General features: G+C 41.7%; 1 non-coding gene across 1 annotated transcript; it reads left to right on the top strand.

The window, feature by feature from the left end:
* Positions 1–4,867: 4,867 nt before the first annotated feature.
* Positions 4,868–4,939, top strand: trnaq-uug (transfer RNA glutamine (anticodon UUG)). Its single transcript has one exon. It is a non-coding gene; the product is annotated as a tRNA-Gln (tRNA).
* The last annotated feature ends 772 nt before the right edge of the window (positions 4,940–5,711 follow it).

Here is a 5,711-nt window from a genome sequence, read left to right as displayed (position 1 = left end):
CCCGTGTCTGCTCTCATCAAAGCCACCAAAGGCCTTCGACAAAAATGATGATTTTGCCTTGTTGAACATGGGAGTTGCTGGTTTAATGTTAATTTACATTTATGTTATGTTACTTTCACCAAAATGACCTCAGAATAATGAATAGGCTTTCTAAATGGATGAGGGTCGTGTTGTTTCACACCAGGTAATCAAAGCACAGAACCTCCAGTTTATTACAGTTTATTTCAATCAAGTGATGCAGGTCTGATCCAGTCATGCATTCACATACAGTGGTTACCACCATGACAGAAACACACTGAGCATGATTACGTACAATACAGCATGACCCAGTTGTGCCGATCACTGGCAGCCTTCTATAATGTGGTCTGAAATGACATGAAAAAACACAACAACCTTCGGATGATTTTTTTTCTGGCACTGGCAGAAGTTAGTTACTAAGTTACTGATAAAACATAATTTATTACTGTAATGTGTTACCCCCAACACTGTAAATTAAGACATAGTAATCTAACATTATTCATTATGCATCAACAATAATTATTATTCAGTCTTCTCAAGGTGGTGATAGTTTTGTGACTCTGACTTGCTCTCAGCTAACGTCAGTCATCAGCAGTCCAGCACTACTGAAACTGTAACTGTTGGACTGCATGTAACAGGCTTACAGATACGCTGGCAACAAGTTTAAAAAGTCAAGAATCTGGAATAGCTTCAAAATTTGCTAGGTTGAGTCCCAAAAAGTAGAGTGCTAGATATGCCAAAGGAAACTGGCATGTCACAAATTTACAACGTGTTTGGCAAAATCACCTGAAAAATTAAAGTAACAGCGTAGCTCTTTTGCAAATTATTCTTTTTTTTAGCTGTTATTGCTAATGTAATAATGTAATTCCAACCTGCATGCTAACAAAGTGGCTAACTGTCACATTATTTCAGGTGTATCAACTGAAAACTGCTGTTTCATAAAAGCCTGACTGAGGTTCTCGTCTTTCATTACCCCCTTTATCAAAGGTTTGCAGATGTTTTACACTAAAGCTTTGATGTCCAAAGACTGATATTTAGGACAGCCCTAGAAAATATTCTAAATATAGCGTACACTTAAAGTCACAGTGGTTATTTTTTAAGTAGTAGTAGTACTTTTTTTAGTTGGCTAAAATACATTTCGTTGCCGACCCCTCAACAGCAGTACATGGCTGAGCTTCCGAGTCAGATTCCAGCCTGCTTCTCCAAACTGAAGGTGTGCTGACTGGCATTTACTGTATGTTATACACTCAGTGCGTTTACATGACATTAGAGAAAATTGCTTTATTGTGTTGGTCAGACTAAAACCAGACTTTTAAAATACATGTAAACAGTTATTCTGCCTGAAATTGTACTAAATCGAATTTCTCAAAGTTGGACTAACACACCCAGAAAATGTGATTGAAAGTTAGCATGTATACTTACATGTTACTCAATGCATGTATACAGTCAATTGGACCCAAACTGGCCTGGGAGCTCTGCACACACTCCAGTCGAGAGCATTGAATGCCTAAGAAGAAGAAGCTGGTCACAGTATGTGCATTTCTGGACTGACAAAATGTACAAATCTGTAAAGCTGTCCAGCCAGTTTGCAACTAGCTAACCATAGCTAACTTGTTTGGTCTGTGACATAATAGGTCAACTGGACAAAGGTCCGATAAGAACAAGATAAAAAAGGGGCATATTGCCACCTATCGTAGCTGAGTCGGACATACTCCTGTCAATAAATCAAATAAATCCCTTCCCGTGCCTGTATACTGGGATAAGGACAGTAGTCCAATTAAATGGCCTCGATGAGCTCTACCCATAACAATACCCATAGCTCAACTTAACTGTCCATGTAAACGTACTGACTGACTATGGATATGTACCTCATACAACCCCACTTAAAAAGATCTGAACTATCCCTTAAATCAAGTTTGTCTCAGGGTGGAAGCATGTGTATATTGGCTCCTTAACTGGAATCATCTGATAATGTGAAATTATTACCTTGGTATGGGTTATGCTCTAAAGCCATGGCTCCGGAATACACTCATACAGGCACATGAACACTTGCACGCGTGCAGGTTAACCCGTGTCTCGTCCAGACAAGGTCATTGTTGTTGACGCAGGAGTGTCTGAGGAGTCGGTGTTGGATGTCCTCAAAGGAGTGCAAACCACAGGTCCACAATAACAGCTCAATCAAAGCTGCCTTCCATCTAATCTCCTCTATCAAGGCAACATTAAAGTTGCATTGTAGAGAGGGTGAGCTCATGTGCCACCTAGCCCTGGCTGATTGATACATACGGGAGAGTAGGAGTACAAAGCTGGTGGTTTGCTCATTTACTGTTCGTCAGTGACATGGATACGGCTTCTTGATTCTAATTTCGGTAGGCACTTATGCATTCATGACCCTAAACATAGCTTTGATCAAATATCGGATAGCATTCTTTAAAATCACGCAATCATCAAAAGGTCTTAAAGAAGGTATTTGTGCAGCACATTGCTTTTAACAGAAACACCCTGTGTATTTTATCTTCTAAGAAACAAGTCTTTTATACTCAGGGATAAAAGCCAGCTCCACAGTAGGAGGGCTTGTAAATCCACTGAAACAGTACAACGTATCGGCAAATCATTATGTCACAAAGGAGTTGTTGCTCGGGGCCGGAGGGAGACAGAAAAAAAAAAGAATAGGCAGACACGACGGCAGATAAACATTTGTTGCACATCAAAGCCTCGAGGAGAGAAGGACATCAGGAGAGTCGATTCTTTCAGCCAGCGTGGAGAGACACGTACGCCGGGGATCAACTAGATTAAAGAAGGCTCCGGAGTGAGCTATTGATTGTTTCAGGTTATTCTGCTGGATATTTGTCGTTTTTAGTGAAGGAGGCTAAGCCCTAATTTGGCAAATAGCAAATCAAGGAAAAAGTCTAAGGGCAGTATTCAACTAAAAGAAGCTCATTTACAAAGTTTCACTTCAGCAGCAGTGATCAACAGTCCTTCACTTCAAGCACAAACACTCTCAAGAAAAAAAGAAACAAGATCAGAATTGCACCATGTAGAGGCTGATCTTTTTCGCCAGCATATGGGTGCACAATTGGGTCAGGAGATAAGCAAGCCCCCGTGGACTGTGGACAGATGCATTCCATCTCTGACTGTGTTGATGTCCTCCCCCATCTTGTCTCTCTCGCAGGCATGCAGTGATCAAACAGTGACCTGTGGAAAAGCATCCATGCCTTCAGGATGAGCAGAGTGGAGGATGCCTGAATGATAGCAGTGTTTCCCCGACATCTGCTTTCATTAGAAGCCTTCAGAATATTGTTTTCCAGAGAGGATGAGGCGAGGATGATCAAAATCAGAAAAGATACCTGGAAGGAAAAGCACTTCTAGGTTCAGTGTATTGGAAAACCATTATGGCTTTAATGTTAAAGGTCATATGCTTTATTTCAGTTTCTGATCTATTATCAGTTTTTAATGAGAAAGTTAATAATGCATAGGCTTGACATTATTTCCAGAAGACTTTTGTGATTTAATCAATAAGACGCATCCTGAAAAATAATCAATATCAATGAGCTTGTAAAGCACGTTGGTGTACGCACCTGCACTTCTGTGTGAGTGTTAATGTGTGAATGCATCACATAAAAAACATGACTATGCTCTAAACTTTGTGTCGGTCAGCAATTTAACAGCAGTGATGAGCCAGGTGTCTGTTCTTTGGCTGGCTGCCTGGAAATGGCATTAGATTAGACTGTCAGGGTGGACGGCTGAGGGTGGAAGGGCGGGTGGGGATATATGGCACTCTGAGGAACAGACATGACAGGATTTTCATGCAACGCATCAATCATGTCATTGGCATACAGCTCTGACCTAGTCATAAAATCATTTCAGTGTGAGAGCTGCATTATGACGAATGTCAATATGAAGTATAGGACGGAGCGTCGTCTATATATAGTCCGCTAAGCAGCTTCCTTTGCTTCACAGGGCAAAGTGCAGCAGCTTTAGGCCGTGTGTCAACTCACAAGTCCTTTCACAATTTGGATCGTATTATCACTGCATGGCGACTGACTTTTATCTCTACTTTATCACATCCAAGAAGTCCTCCAACCCATATGACCACATCTACCTGGTCTCATTCCAAAATCGTCAAAATCTGGCACCAACAACCATGGACTTCCACCGGGGAGGCAGAGTTTCACTTCCTGTAAGACTGTAAAGCCCAACGCTGTTTTTTGTTTCCTGGACCCAACCATGTACTTTTGTTGCCTAAATCCACTCTTGTGTGTGTGTTGGCTAAACGTAACCAAGTTTGTTGTTGAAGGAAAAAAGACATCAATTCACAGTGTTTTACTGATGTAGTGCTTTTATTTTGAAAGACACTGTATGCAGATGATACATTTCCTGCGAAAACAGAAGTGTAATTTGAAAAAAGACAATGCATGTAACAGGCAGAACTTGACACAGCATCCCAGAACGTCAACAACCAATGTTCCAGGGGTACCTTGCACGCCATATCTGGACATAGAAAGTCAATGATTAAACGTCGATATGCGACGAGGTCGGAGTGAAAATGTGTTGGCCACATAGCTCACCTGCTACTACCTCTGAATATGACCCACAGGAGCATTTCCTAACTTAGCTCACCTACTGGTGAATGAAAGAATAGCTCATATATGACTGCAAACGGTCACAGTTGTAAACACATGGATAACCTTGTGAAATGGTCACAGTTGCATCAGAACTACATGGTTGGATTTAGGCAGCAAGACTCTTTAGTTAGGTTTAGATGGCAGAGCATAGTTTGGTTAAGAAGTGGTATGTTTGTTATTTAAGTAATGTGATGCATGTGACTAATGTGACACGGCATTGTCACAGCGGTTCCATGGTGTAATGGTTAGCACTCTGGACTTTGAATCCAGTGATCCGAGTTCAAATCTCGGTGGAACCTGCTTTATAACCAGAGTGAAGGTTAAAGAAAGACACCTTGTGAATCTTGGTGTGGAAGTCCACTCCTGACAGCCAGGGTTTTTCCTGGGAAATATTGCTGGTAACATGACATTGCGACAGAAAAGTCATCAATTCTTTCTACCAGGGTGGCAGTAGCTCAGTCTGTAGGGACTTGTGCTGGGAACTGTAGTGTCGCCAGCTCAAGTCCCCATCCAAACAAAAAAGGGAAGGTTTTTTCGTAGCTGGAGAGGTGCCAGTTCACCTGAGCAAGGCACCAAACCCCCAACTGGCTGGGGCACCTGTCCATGGGCAGCCCCCTTGGTCTGAGTTCTCTTCACTTAATCATTTATAGGTCCTGTTTTTGCATGTGTACATGACATCAGAGTAAAAAAAAAATCATTTCACTTTGGGGATTAATAAAGTATATCTTCTTCATCTACTTCACATACTTCATGCACGTCATATTACAACCACTGACTGGTTAAAATAATGGACGCAACTACCGAGACGTCACCCATTGGCTTGTGGAATGCCATTTTGAAGCCTTGAGTTTGGCATTGCGGTCGTCGCCATCTTGGTTTTTGGAGCCAGAAGTGACCGTGTGAGTGAGAGGGTAGAGCTGTGGATGAGCAAGAGGTGAATCTGACCCACAGACTGTAGCGACGTCTCACAGACAGCTTGTCTCTCAAAGTAGCCCATCCTTAAACTTATGTAACCTGAAGCCTTCATGCAATGCAACGGATGAGTTATATAAAAATTAAAAAAAGGTGCTA

The sequence above is a fragment of the Epinephelus fuscoguttatus genome, linkage group LG14 (assembly GCF_011397635.1).
Source record: "Epinephelus fuscoguttatus linkage group LG14, E.fuscoguttatus.final_Chr_v1".
Lineage (NCBI taxonomy): Eukaryota > Metazoa > Chordata > Actinopteri > Perciformes > Serranidae > Epinephelus > Epinephelus fuscoguttatus.
This window is presented reverse-complemented; position numbering and strand designations above follow the sequence as displayed.